General features: G+C 37.2%; 2 pseudogenes; both read right to left on the bottom strand.

The window, feature by feature from the left end:
• Positions 1-225: 225 nt before the first annotated feature.
• LOC146888718 (uncharacterized) lies at positions 226-824 on the bottom strand (annotated as a pseudogene).
• Positions 825-5800: 4976 nt separating this feature from the next.
• LOC146888719 (uncharacterized) lies at positions 5801-6994 on the bottom strand (annotated as a pseudogene).
• Between the last annotated feature and the right edge of the window lie 5613 nt (positions 6995-12607).

Genomic DNA, 12607 nt, shown 5'->3' on the forward strand with positions numbered 1-12607 from the left:
TCTTTTCTGACATTATCTTCTCTTCAAGTTTTCTATACCCACCACGAGATAATATGTGCCGGTTTTTATGTTGAGCACTTATGCTTTGGGCCTTTTTTCTCTTTTCTTATAACATATAAAACCCACTTTATGAATTAGTTAAAATTTTGCATAATTATCAATTGTGTTATTGATGATTTCTAATAAACATACCTGCCATCCCTCAGATGTCCGAAGCTTAAGAAACTAATGCCATGTATCTTCATCAATCGAAGTGTATTTCAACAATGGATTTTCATCCTTTTTATATCCAAAGACATACCTAGACGTCAACTTGGTCTTAAAACCACGAAATTTCTCAGCCATGGATGACAAACATTTTTATTTAAGCGTCGCCACATTTGGAATATCAAATGTTAGCTACAATATATAAAATGTCATCAATAATATTTAACATATTATCAACAAAATCAAAGTATAATGTTAATAACATTAATATTACTTACCAATAAATCCTGCCATATCATTTCCCGATCAACTTCAGTGACATGATCAAAATATGGAGTAAGGATTGATATTCTCTCTCGTGCCAACATTCCTAAATAGCTTTTGAAGACGTTCGTATAACGACCACTAGGCATTCCAGTGTCGACGTTGATATCAACATGTGTTTTCTCACCTCTAGCTCTTCTAATTAAGAGTTGTCTCAACCTAGTGGCTCCTCTGGTGGGTCTCTTAGTAGGTGCTTCATCCTCTAATGAAGTATGATGTTCAGCCATGTATCTGTGAAATGAAAACATAAAAAAAACATTAATAAGAAACATATAAAATAACATATAAAACATTATTTAACAAAACACCTAAATTTTAACAAGAACATGAAATTCATACATAAAGTTATTGATTGGTTATATGTATATTCCTTCATCGTGATCTTCTCGAATTGCATGTACATCATCAACTAGATGGATTTCATCAACATTTATCGTTCTTCTAAATGGGTGGGTGACAACAATATTAAGATCACTCATATTCTCTTCATTAGGTTCAATCTGTTTTTTTTTCATGAAGAGCGACAAACCAAAGTTCAAATGCAAGATCTTTAACATAGAAAACCTCAGATGCTTGTTTTGCCATGATAAATGGCTCGTCTCGATAACCCACCTTTCAAAAATCAACTAGAGTCATTCTTGATTCATCTATTTTGACACCACTCGTATTGTCAATCCACTTACATTTGAACAGTGGAATAGTAAACATGGTATAATTAACCTCCCATATCTCTTGTATTACACCATAGTATGTCATTGATCCTACTACGGGATTTTCATCTTTAAATGTAGAAAATTGTTGCAACTCAACTTCAAGACTGACTCCATTATTTTGTACTGTACTTTTATCATTCAGAGACTTCGTATAGAATGTACAATTATTGATTTCATACCCTGTACAACAGATGACATCAAATTTCAACCCATTCGCTAACCACATCAAAGTCTCAGAACATTGCAAATCTTTCAAAACCTCAGATTTAAACCAAGGCATGAATGTTCTATTATGCTCCCTCAAATGTCATTTCTCTTATTGTCTTGGATTGTTCTCTTTCACAATGACTTTGTGTGCAAATATGTAAGGCGTTACCTCATCTGTGTTGTTCAATACGTATAGGTGTGCTTGCATCAACTCTTCACGATCTTTGGTAACCACACTCACACCTCGGATGTTGTTACTTATAGAACACCTGTTCAACCATGAGCTCTGAGGAACTCCTATCGGTTTTGCTTTTTCCATGTAACCTAAACAAAATTCGACACTTTCTTCAGCAATATACCTTTCGATCATTGAAGCTTCTGGACAATATTGATTTTTCACATACCCTTTAAAAATCTTCATGTAACGTTGAATGAGATACATCCATCTTAAGTATACTTGTCCACAAAACTTTATTTCTCTCACCAGATGAACAAGTAAATGTACCATGATGTCAAAAAATGATGGAGGGATGATGAGTCCATCTTCAAGAGTAAGGAAGCCAAGGAGAAGCCATGCAGAATTGATGAAGCTTCCATGGAGAAGGATGAAGGTGCGGAAGTTAGAAGATGAGAGGGGAAGTGGTGCGACAATGGTGTTTGGAGAAGCTCTCAAGTAAGGTTGGGCCAACACTCAAGGAAGGGGCTAAAGGAAACAAAGAAGGAGAACTCTAGCCTAAGTTGATTCACAAAAAGAGAGGAGTCTGGAGTCATCTCAACAAAGTTTCTCTACTATATTCATGAATGAAAATACAAGGGTCCTAAGCTCTCTATTTATAGTAGAAAAGGAGAACTAAGTGGTCTAGAAAAATGGAGGGAAAAAGGATCTAGAATGTGGTATTTGGAGCCAAAAAGAGAGCATGAGGCAAGAGTGACTTGCCACCTAAAAGTCACATAGGACTTGCTTCTAGGCGCATAAGAGAAGCTTGGTGACCAAGCTTGGAGCAAGAAGCATCTAGATCCTCTCACAAATGCGCTCTCCCTCTTGTTGGGCCAATTTCAAGCCCAACTCTTCCTTGGTCCAATTCTCTTCAAAGCCCAAAACCCCTCCAAGGCCCAATACATGGCCCAAACAAAAACCTTATTCTACAAAGCCCAAAATACAAGGCCCAAAAATAAACCCTATTCTAATATTTACAAACAAAGAGTCTTAGGCTAGGTCTTCACAACTTCCTTGGCCCATGTAAAGTTCATCTTTGGCCTTGTATGCGCATTGGAGGCCCATTCCTCTTGTATCCTCCTAGCCATTGCTCTTGTTGTGGGTCCCTTGGTTAGAGGCATCTCATCATCCCCTCCCTCTTGGGAAGGATTTGCTCTCAAATCTGAAACTTCTGCCTCATCATCTGTACCACATGCAAAAGGTATTAAGTCAACAACATTAAAGGTGGCATGTACATCATATTCCTCAGGCAACTCTAGCCTATATGCATTATCATTGACTCTTTTCAGCACTTTAAAGGGACCATCACCTCGAGGGCTAAGTTTAGACTTCCTTTTCATTGGAAATCTATCTTTTCTAAGGTGTAGCCACACCCAATCCCCTTCTTCAAAAATCATTTTCCTTTTTCCCTTATTGTTGTACTTAGCATACCTCTTAGTTTGTTGTTGGATTTGTCTTTTAATCCTCTTATGCATTTTCTTAACAAAATCAGATTTTGCCACCCCTTCTTTATGAATTAAATCAAAAGATGTAGGAAGTGGTAACAAATCCATAGGAATGAGTGGATTAAAGCCATATGGGGAAGATCTTAGTAGTCCTATGAACTACTCTATTGTAGGAAAACTCAATATGGGGAAGGTATTCATCCCAAGATTTTTGGTTTCCTTTCAAAATTGCCCTTAGCATAGTAGACAGAGATCTATTAACAACTTCAGTTTGCCCATCAGTTTGTGGGTGACATGAAGTATAGAAATTAACTTTAGTTCCTAGCCTTGACCAAAGAGTTTTCCAAAAATGGCTAAGGAACTTAGTATCTCTATCAGAAACTATGGTGCGGGGTATACCATGAAGCTTGACCACATCTCTAAAGAAAAACCGAGCAATGTTGCTAGCATCATCCACTTTGTGGCAGGGTATAAAGTGTGTCATTTTTCTAAAACGATCTACCACCACAAAAATGGAATCGAAACCCCTTTGTGTTCTTGGGAGTCCTGAGACAAAATCCATACTTATATCTTCCCAAGGGGCTGAAGCAATAGGCAAGGGGGTGTATAATCCATGAGGCATTATTTTAGACTTAGATTGTAAGTATGAGATACATCTATTACAATGCCTTTGGACATCCTTCCTCATATGGGGCCAAAAGAATTTCTCTTTTAAAAGACCTAGGGTTTTTTCTACCCTAAAATGACCCATTAATCCTCCTTCATGTGTTTCTTGAATAAGGAGTTTTCTTTGTGAACCTTCAGGAATACAAATTTTTCCTTCTTTAAACAAATACCCATCATTCACATAGAAACCTCCTTGAGGTCTTTCCATACATTCAGCATAAGTAGAGGAAAACTCGGAATCTTGGTTATACATTTCTAGAATGTGATCAAATCCAAGAATTTGGGCTCCCAATTTTGACAAGGCATCGGCCACCATATTACTTTTGCCCTTCTTGTACTTTATCACATAAGGAAATTGTTCCAAGAATTCCATGCACTTAGCATGTCTTTTATTTAGCTTGTGTTAGCCCTTCAAATATTTTAGCGACTCATGGTCACTATGAATGACAAACTCTTTGGGTGCCCTCCTTGCAACAACACAACACCTATTCCTACACCGGATGCATCACACTCTAGCTCAAAGATTTTTGAAAAGTTTGGTAAAGCTAGAATGAGTGCATTGGTGAGCTTTTCCTTGAGTTGCTGAAAAGCAGACTCTTGTTTTTCACCCCAATTAAAAGATACATCTTTCTTGACAAGTTCATTGAGGGGTGAAGCCAAAGTAGAAAACTTAGGAACAAACCTCCTATAAAAGCTTGCCAAACCATGGAAGCTCCTAACCTCTCCAACATTTTTAGGAGTAGGCCATTCTTGGATGGCCTTTATTTTTGTAGGGTCAACATGGACCCCATTTTTATTTACTACAAAACCTAAGAAAATAACACTATCTACACAAAAGGTACATTTCTCTTTATTTGCAAACAAACTATTTACCCTAAGGATGGTAAGGATAGACCTCAGATGGTCTATGTGCTCATGTAAGCTTTTGCTATAGATCAAAATGTCATCAAAGTAGACAACCAGAAACTTTCCAATGCACTCTCTTAGAACGTGATTCATTAGCCTCATGAATGTGCTAGGTGCATTAGTAAGCCCAAAGGGCATCACCAACCACTCATATAATCCAAATTTGGTCTTAAAAGCGGTTTTCCACTCATCACCTTCTTTGATTCTTATTTGGTGATAACCACTCTTTAGATCAATTTTAGAAAACATGAGGGACCCATGCAATTCATCAAGCATGTCATCAAGCCTAGGAATGGGATGCTTATATTTAATGGTGATGTTATTTATGGCTCTATAATCACGGCACATTTTCCATTTCCTATCCTTTTTAGGTACTAACAAAACAGGCACAACACAAGGGCTAAGGCTCTTTTGAACCCAACCCTTCTCTAATAACTCTTGGACTTGAGACTCTATCTCCTTTGTTTCTTGAGGATTTGTCCTATAGGCTGGTCTATTTGGTAGACTAGCCCAGGCACTAAATCTATTTGATGTTCAATTCCTCTAAAGGGAGGAAGCCCAATAGGCCCTTCCTTAGGGAATATATCCTCAAATTCTTTCAAAAGATTTTCAATTTTAGGAGGTAGATTCTTAAGCTGAAGAGTTGTGGCAGTACATGTGAGTGTTCCTTTACACAGTAGGAGGCATGAATGTTGGACAACATTGAGAACTTGATTTAAAGATTTCATGGTTAAAATGTTCTCATTTTGAATGACCTTGGGAGAAGGAACACCAATCTCTCCCTCCTCAGATTCATCTTTATTTAGCTTTTGGACTTTTTGAGGACTTTTTTTTTGTCCTCATATTTCTCTTTTGTTCTTCATTTGAAGTTGATCCTCAGCCACTTGTGATGGCAAAAGAGGATGAAGAACAAACTTTTTAGCCTTGTGAGTAAAGGTAATCTCGTTGGTGAGACCATTGTGCATGGTTTTCTTATCAAATTGCCAAGGTCTCCCCAATAAGATATGACAAGCTTCCATAGGTACTACATCACATAGCACACTATCTTCATATTTCCCTATGGAAAACTTGACCTTTACTTTATGATTGATTGCCAAATCCCCATCTTCATTAAGCTAATGAAGTTTGTAAGGTTTTGGATGAGATAAGACAGTCAAAGACAACTTGTCAACCAACCTAGCACTGCAGCAGTTACAACACGAGCCACTATCCACAATTAGAGAACAAGTGTTTTCCAAAATTTTACACCTTATGTGAAATATGTTCTCTCTTTGTGTTAGTGCTTGTGGACTAGGTTGATTGTTGAGGATCCTTCTAACCATTAAAAGGTCCTCATCACAAGGGTGAGCATCTTCTATATTAGACTCGTTGGATTCCTCACTTCCACTCTCACTTTCATTTTCATCCTGGCTGCTATATCTATCAACACCCCTAAGAATCATGGTCTTTTTGGTGGGGCATTGAGATGCTATGTGACCTCTACCAAGACATTTGAAACATTTGATTTCACTTGTGCGAGTGTGTGATGATGCACTTCCCTCTTTACCTTTTCCTAGATTCCTAGGTGGCTCCTCCTTTTTCTCTTCTTTCTTAAAATCTTTCTTAACATAAGAGTTAGTTTGAGCTTGATTTCTTTTTGAAAAAGATTTTCTCAAATTTTGTTGTTCTACCTTAATGCATATTTGCACCAAATCATTCAAATCTTGGTAAGGTAAAAGCTCAACTCTATCTCTTATATTAAGGTTTAAGCCACTTAAGAATCTAGAAATGGTAATGGACTCTTCCTCAATTATTCCCGCCCTCATCATAAGTAACTCTATTTTCTGTCTATATTCTTCCACAAACATATTTCTTTGTTGGAGTCTTTGGAGCTTGTTCATGAGCTCCCTATTGTAGTAGAAGGTAATGTGTCTCCTCCTAAGGGCTGACTTAAGATCATTCCAATATTCAATTGAAGGTCCATTACTTCTTAGCCTCTCTTGGACTATAGAAGTTCACCAATACATAGCATACCCTTGAAAGCTTAGGGTAGCAAGAGTCACTTTCCTTTCTTCACTAACTTGATGGCAAGCAAAGAGTTGCTCGACCTTTATATCCCAATTCAAATAAGCTTCAACATCATCCTTGCCTTGAAAGTGAGGAAAGTCTACTTTAACTTCTCTAGGAGTAGGGTATTTTCTTTGTCTCCTAATGTGGGAAGGTTGTTGACAATATTCTCCTAATCTTAATCCTTCCTCTTCCCCATATATTGAAGCTCCACTTCTAGACCCTTTGCTAGAATTACTCCTACTTTTTAGCTTATTTTGCATTTTCTCATCTCTTTTCTTTAAAGCTTTGATTTGTTCCTCCAAGAGAGCAATTTGTCCATCTCTTTCCAATTGATCTTTCACCTTGTAAATTGCCTCTTGTTATCTCCATAGTTCAAGTGATTTGAGTTGTTGAGAAACATGTTTTAAACTATGAATTGAATCCTCATAATCACTTGCACTATGTAGGGAGGGTTGACTAGCCATGATTACTAAAAGCTAACTAAGAAATTCTAAAGAAGAAGTAAATAGCAAACTTCTTGAATTATCTTCCAGGAAAGAGAGGTGAATCACTTGGATTGCTTATTTACCAAGTCTTTCCTTGCCAAAGTAATTCAAAGAATATTGCCCAAAACTTCTAAAATAGAATTAGACACACACTAACAATTAAGCAACAAAAAACAAAAAGATTTGGACTCTAACTATGCGGCCTACTTTGGTGAGGCTTGATGTTGCAAGACACACTCACCATCTACAAGCGCTTTTACTATTTAAGAAGGTTCTAATTAAGAGATGAGAGAACACCTAAGGCTCCCCCAAGACACTTAATTAGTCCAAAGAGATACAAGAAAGAAAACTTGAACAAATACAACTCAAATGAATACATTCACAAATTTGCGCCAACTTTAAAAGTCTTCAAGTGTTTCACTCCACTCTTTTCTTTCTTTTTTTGTCTCACTCAAGTGTTTGCTTTGAATTTTCTCCTTTGTGAACTTCACTTGTAGCTTGAAGTTCCACTTTGGTTTCCACGTCCTAGGATGCTACCTTGAGTATTTGGTTACCTCCAAAGAAATCTTCCACCAAGAATGTAACACCAAACCAAAGAAGCCAATAAGGAAAAACAAGAAAAGCTTAAATGAAAGAAGAGCTAAACTCAAGTGGAATATAGTTGAAACATACTCAAAGATTTAACAAAGAAAGACAAACTAGATATAAGGCAAAGAAACAAGTTAAGCACCCAAATGAATTACCTAAAGAATGACACTTGAATGGATTAAAAACAACCAAAAACAAGCTAGAAATCTGCACAGAATTTGAATTTTCAGCCACTGCCAGTCCAAAAACCGTGAAATTCAGCCTCTACTTCAGCGATTTATCATTTTTTCATTTCTCAACATTTTTCAATGATTTTTGTTTTCTTTTTTTCGTCTATGTTTTAGCTACAAGATGCAAAAATCAGATCCGGATTTGCAATAGCCAATATTTTGTGATAAAACAAATACAGAAAGTGTGCAGACAGACAGAACTGGAATAGAAAAATGCTCTCAAACTCAAGTGATGGTTGTGATTCTAGTGTACTTCTTTTGCCACTTTCTTTTGATCTTTTCTTTCGATTATTTTTGGCACTTGCTTGTACTCTTTTTGTGCTCTTTTTCTTTCTTTTTTTATAGCTCTTACAGCAGCTAGTTTCCACCACAAATTAGAATCACCACCACACTATGCTTGATCATTTGCATTTTAATAGAAACAAAAGAGAAGGAAACTTAAAGGAATCAAAAGAAGATTATGAAACTCAAGGAAACACAATGGAAATTAACTCTAAAGAACTTGCCAAGAACTAATTAACAAGTATGAACTCAAATGCGAAAATTAAAAGCACATAAAGCATACTAGAAACGAAAATGAAACTTAGGTGATTAAGCAAGCACAAGGAAAATTCCCACTGGACATTAAGATAACAAAGGTTATCTAGATGTGAAGGTTCATTTCTAAGGCTCCAAGGGAGAAGAGAAGGTGTATTTATGAACCAAAAACAGCAGGAAAAGAGTAGCAATACAGCAGCAAAACAACAGTAAAAATGGAAAGCTAAACAAAAGAATTTAAGACATAATTGAACTACACATTACTCTAGACAAAACATATGGATGAGAAAATTAAAATGACTCAAATAGATGAAATAGAAAATGAACAAGACTCAAACGAAAATGTAAAAGGCACACAAATTCACCATGGTTGAGTTCTTAGGCACAATGGCCGAATGGTTCCAAAGGAACAATGATAAGAACCATATAACCAATGAGGTGAAAAGAAGAAAAACAACAAGACAATCAAAGGAAGTAATGAACAACACGGAAATTGAAAGAAAAACCACAAGGAAGACGAATTTATCTCTTGACGTCAAGCTTGATCAACCAAGGCTCTAGATACCACATGATGAGTCCATCTTCAAGAGTAAGGAAGCCAAGGAGAAGCCATGCGGAATTGATGAAGCTTCCATGGAGAATGATGAAGGTGCGGAAGTTAGAAGATGAGAGGAGAAGTGGTGTGACAATGGTGTTTGGAGAAACTTTCAAGTGAGGTTGGGCCAACACTCAAGGAAGGGGGCTAGAGGAAACCAAGAAGGAGAACTCTAGCCTAAGTTAATTCACAAAAAGAGAGGAGTCTGGAGTCATCTCAACAGAGTTTCTTTACTATATTCATGAATGAAAATACAAGGGTCCTAAGCTCTCTATTTATAGTAGAAAAGGAGAGCCAAGTGGTCTAGAAAAATGGAAAGAAAAAGGATCTAGAATGTGGTATTTGGAGCCAAAAAGAGAGCATGAGGCAAGTGTGACTTGCTACCTAAGCAAGTCACATGGGACTTGCTTCTAGGCGCATAAGAGAAGCTTGGTGATCAAGCTTGGAGCAAGAAGGATCTAGATCCTCTCACAAATGCGCTCTCCCTCTTGTTGGGCCAATTTCAAGCCCAACTCTTCTTTGGTCCAATTCTCTTCAAAGCCCAAAAACCCTCCAAGGCCCAATACATGGCCTAAACAAAAACCTTATTCTACAAAGCCCAAAATACAAGGCCCAAAAATAAACCCTATTCTAATATTTACACACAAAGAGTCTTAGGCTAGTGATGAGTGGTATTTTTGCCCTCATTCAGTGTTTAATTCTGGGTATTTAATTGAATTGGTGTGCTTAAAGAGTGATTTAATTGACAATTCTGATAATTAGGCTATTTGAATTTGTGTGATAAAAATGTCTTAAAAAGTGATTTTTAGCTGCATAAATTATTTTTGGATATTTTAACGTTTATTGATCGAGCTGAAGTTAAGATTAAGCTTATTTAAAGGTGGGAAAATAAATTGATTGAAATTACAAACACCTTTTAAATAAGGGTAAAATCAACAAGTTCTGGAAAAATCACTTCTACACCCCAGTTTTTACTTATACACACCATTCTTTCCACTTAAACTCCACTCAACCAGCACATGCCACGTGGGCTTAATCTCCACTAAAGAATTTGAGCCAATAACATGTTGCCACGTCATCATCTTCATCTCCACACAACCAAAAACCCTAGCCACCATGTCCACCCTCCACGGCAACCGCCGCCGATCACCATTCGCGAGCACACTAGATCGGAGCAGCAGCCACGTCGTCGGAGAAGAAGGCATCACCATTTCTCTCCATCGTTCGTGCACCTGCAACAACCGTGACAGCGAGCCTCCCTGCACTCTCATTCCTCACCCTATCACTGGACCACCATTGCGCGAGAAAACACGAGGCAACCACTGCGACAATCACCTGCATCCACACGCAACTGTAGCACCGGCCACCATTAACACCTCGCGCCACCGTGAGCCGCCATCGTCATTGTCTAGACTCGCGACGCACCAACAAGAACATAACCATCTTCGCGCAGCAGCACTGCACCATTCACGTTCCTGCACTAGCCACCGCGTCGTCCACCATTGACGAACACAACAGCAGCACCATGGCAGTTCTGCAATAACAGCAGCGAAAGTGCAACACCACAACGCAGCAGCGAGAACGAACTTGCGCAACCCCCATCCATGGCAGTGCCACTGCACCTCCACCTTGACCGTAGTAGTGACGCACACCGTTCGTTGTCCACACCACGTAGCAGCAACCACAGCGCGCCTCTGGCCACCACAGTTCCGTCAGCACCCCTCGCTGGAAGCAACCGTGCGACGACAGCCGCCATTGCAGCAGTTCAAGCTTCCATTGCATCTACAGAAACCCTAGTTTGGAGAGAGAACACTCTGCCACGTATCAGCCTCTAATAGGGCAGTCAACTGGTCAAGCTGGTCAAAGCTGGTAAAATATTCAAATCTGGCCAAAAAGTAAAAGACTGGTCAAAAGAGAAGGGTTTAACTGCAAATATTGATATTTTTGGATGTCTTTGCAAATTTGGACTACATGATTAAAAATGGCTTATTGAGAAAATTAATGCAAATATTATTTGTTAATAATTTATTAGATATCTTTAAATAATTAATTTATTTAATTATATCATAAATTATTAACCAAACTATATTTGTCAATTAGTCTATATCTCTCCAAATATCTTTGAATATTTATCTTTATCTTTATTTTAAAAAGATATTTGATAGATTTTAGCAACAGAAAAGCCCAGTCCAAGTCCTATCTAAAGAGACCAAGGGAGAAGCAGAAAACAAGCTCGGGACTTCGGAGTTTTGGAACCCTTAGGGGTGCCTAATTTCGTTTCTTTTCTCTCTCTTTTCTTCTCTCTATTCTTCCTTCTATTTTGTATTCCATGGATTGCTAAACTTCTGGGGTTGATTCCATTGTTATTTTGATTATTGTTGTGGTTTTTGTTTATCTATGTCCTTTGTTTCTTAATCGAATAGAAAATAATGATTTTAAATCTACATGCATGCTAATCATATGAGTTAAAAGGTTTTTAAATTGAATTGAGACTTTACTTTGATTTTATTTAGAAACTTTCATGTGATTAAATGAGTTTTTACCAATAATTGAGACTTTACTTTGGTTAAAGGTATTTACTCTAACTACAATTAATTGAGACTTTACTTTGATTAATTAAGCTTTTTATTTGGTGAGGAGATAAAAGAATAGACATGATTAGGCATAGTAAATTTGATTGAGACTGTACTTTGGTTGAATTTACTGTGGATAATCTAAAAGTTCTCACTTTTAATTGAGACTGTACTTTGGTTAAAAGTGAGAACGCCAACAAATTAATTGAGACTTTACATTGATTAATTTGTAAATCTACAACGATAATTAATTGAGCAATAATCTTTAGATAACCGATGATGAATCTATTTTAAAAAAAGCATTGGAATCAATCTGTTTTCTTTACTATTGTTTCTATCTTATTTTATCTTTTTATCCTAATCCTTCCGTATTTTTATTATTTTATTTGACTAACCGTTTTGTATAGATTTTATAAGAACTAACTTGTTAAAAATCAATTCCGTGTTCGTTGGGAGACGACTTAGGGTTACTTTACCCTTTCTATTTTCTTGACTACTATTTTAGTAATATTGAAGTTGCTACAGTTTAGTAGTATTAATTTGATCGCGTCAACGACAGCGTTATCAGCTAGGTCTTCACATCTTCCTTGGCCCATGTAAAGTTCACCTTGGGCCTTACATGTGCGTTGGAGGCCCATTCCTCTTGTATCCTCCTAGCCATTGCTCTTGTTGTGGGTCCCTTGGTTAGAGGCATCTCATCAAGGGAAAAACATCTCTAGCTGACACAAGACGATAACAATCTCGGCTTGAAGTTCATCTAACTTTAAAGGATCAATGACTTTGTTACAAATTGAAGAGAAGAATGCACACAAACACATTATAGTTTGTCTAACATTTTTGGGTAAAATTCCACGAATAGCTATAG

This window comes from Vigna unguiculata, chromosome 1, assembly GCF_037176805.1.
Source record: "Vigna unguiculata cultivar grain cowpea cultivar isolate G323 ecotype 2 chromosome 1, ASM3717680v1, whole genome shotgun sequence".
Taxonomy (NCBI): domain Eukaryota; kingdom Viridiplantae; phylum Streptophyta; class Magnoliopsida; order Fabales; family Fabaceae; genus Vigna; species Vigna unguiculata.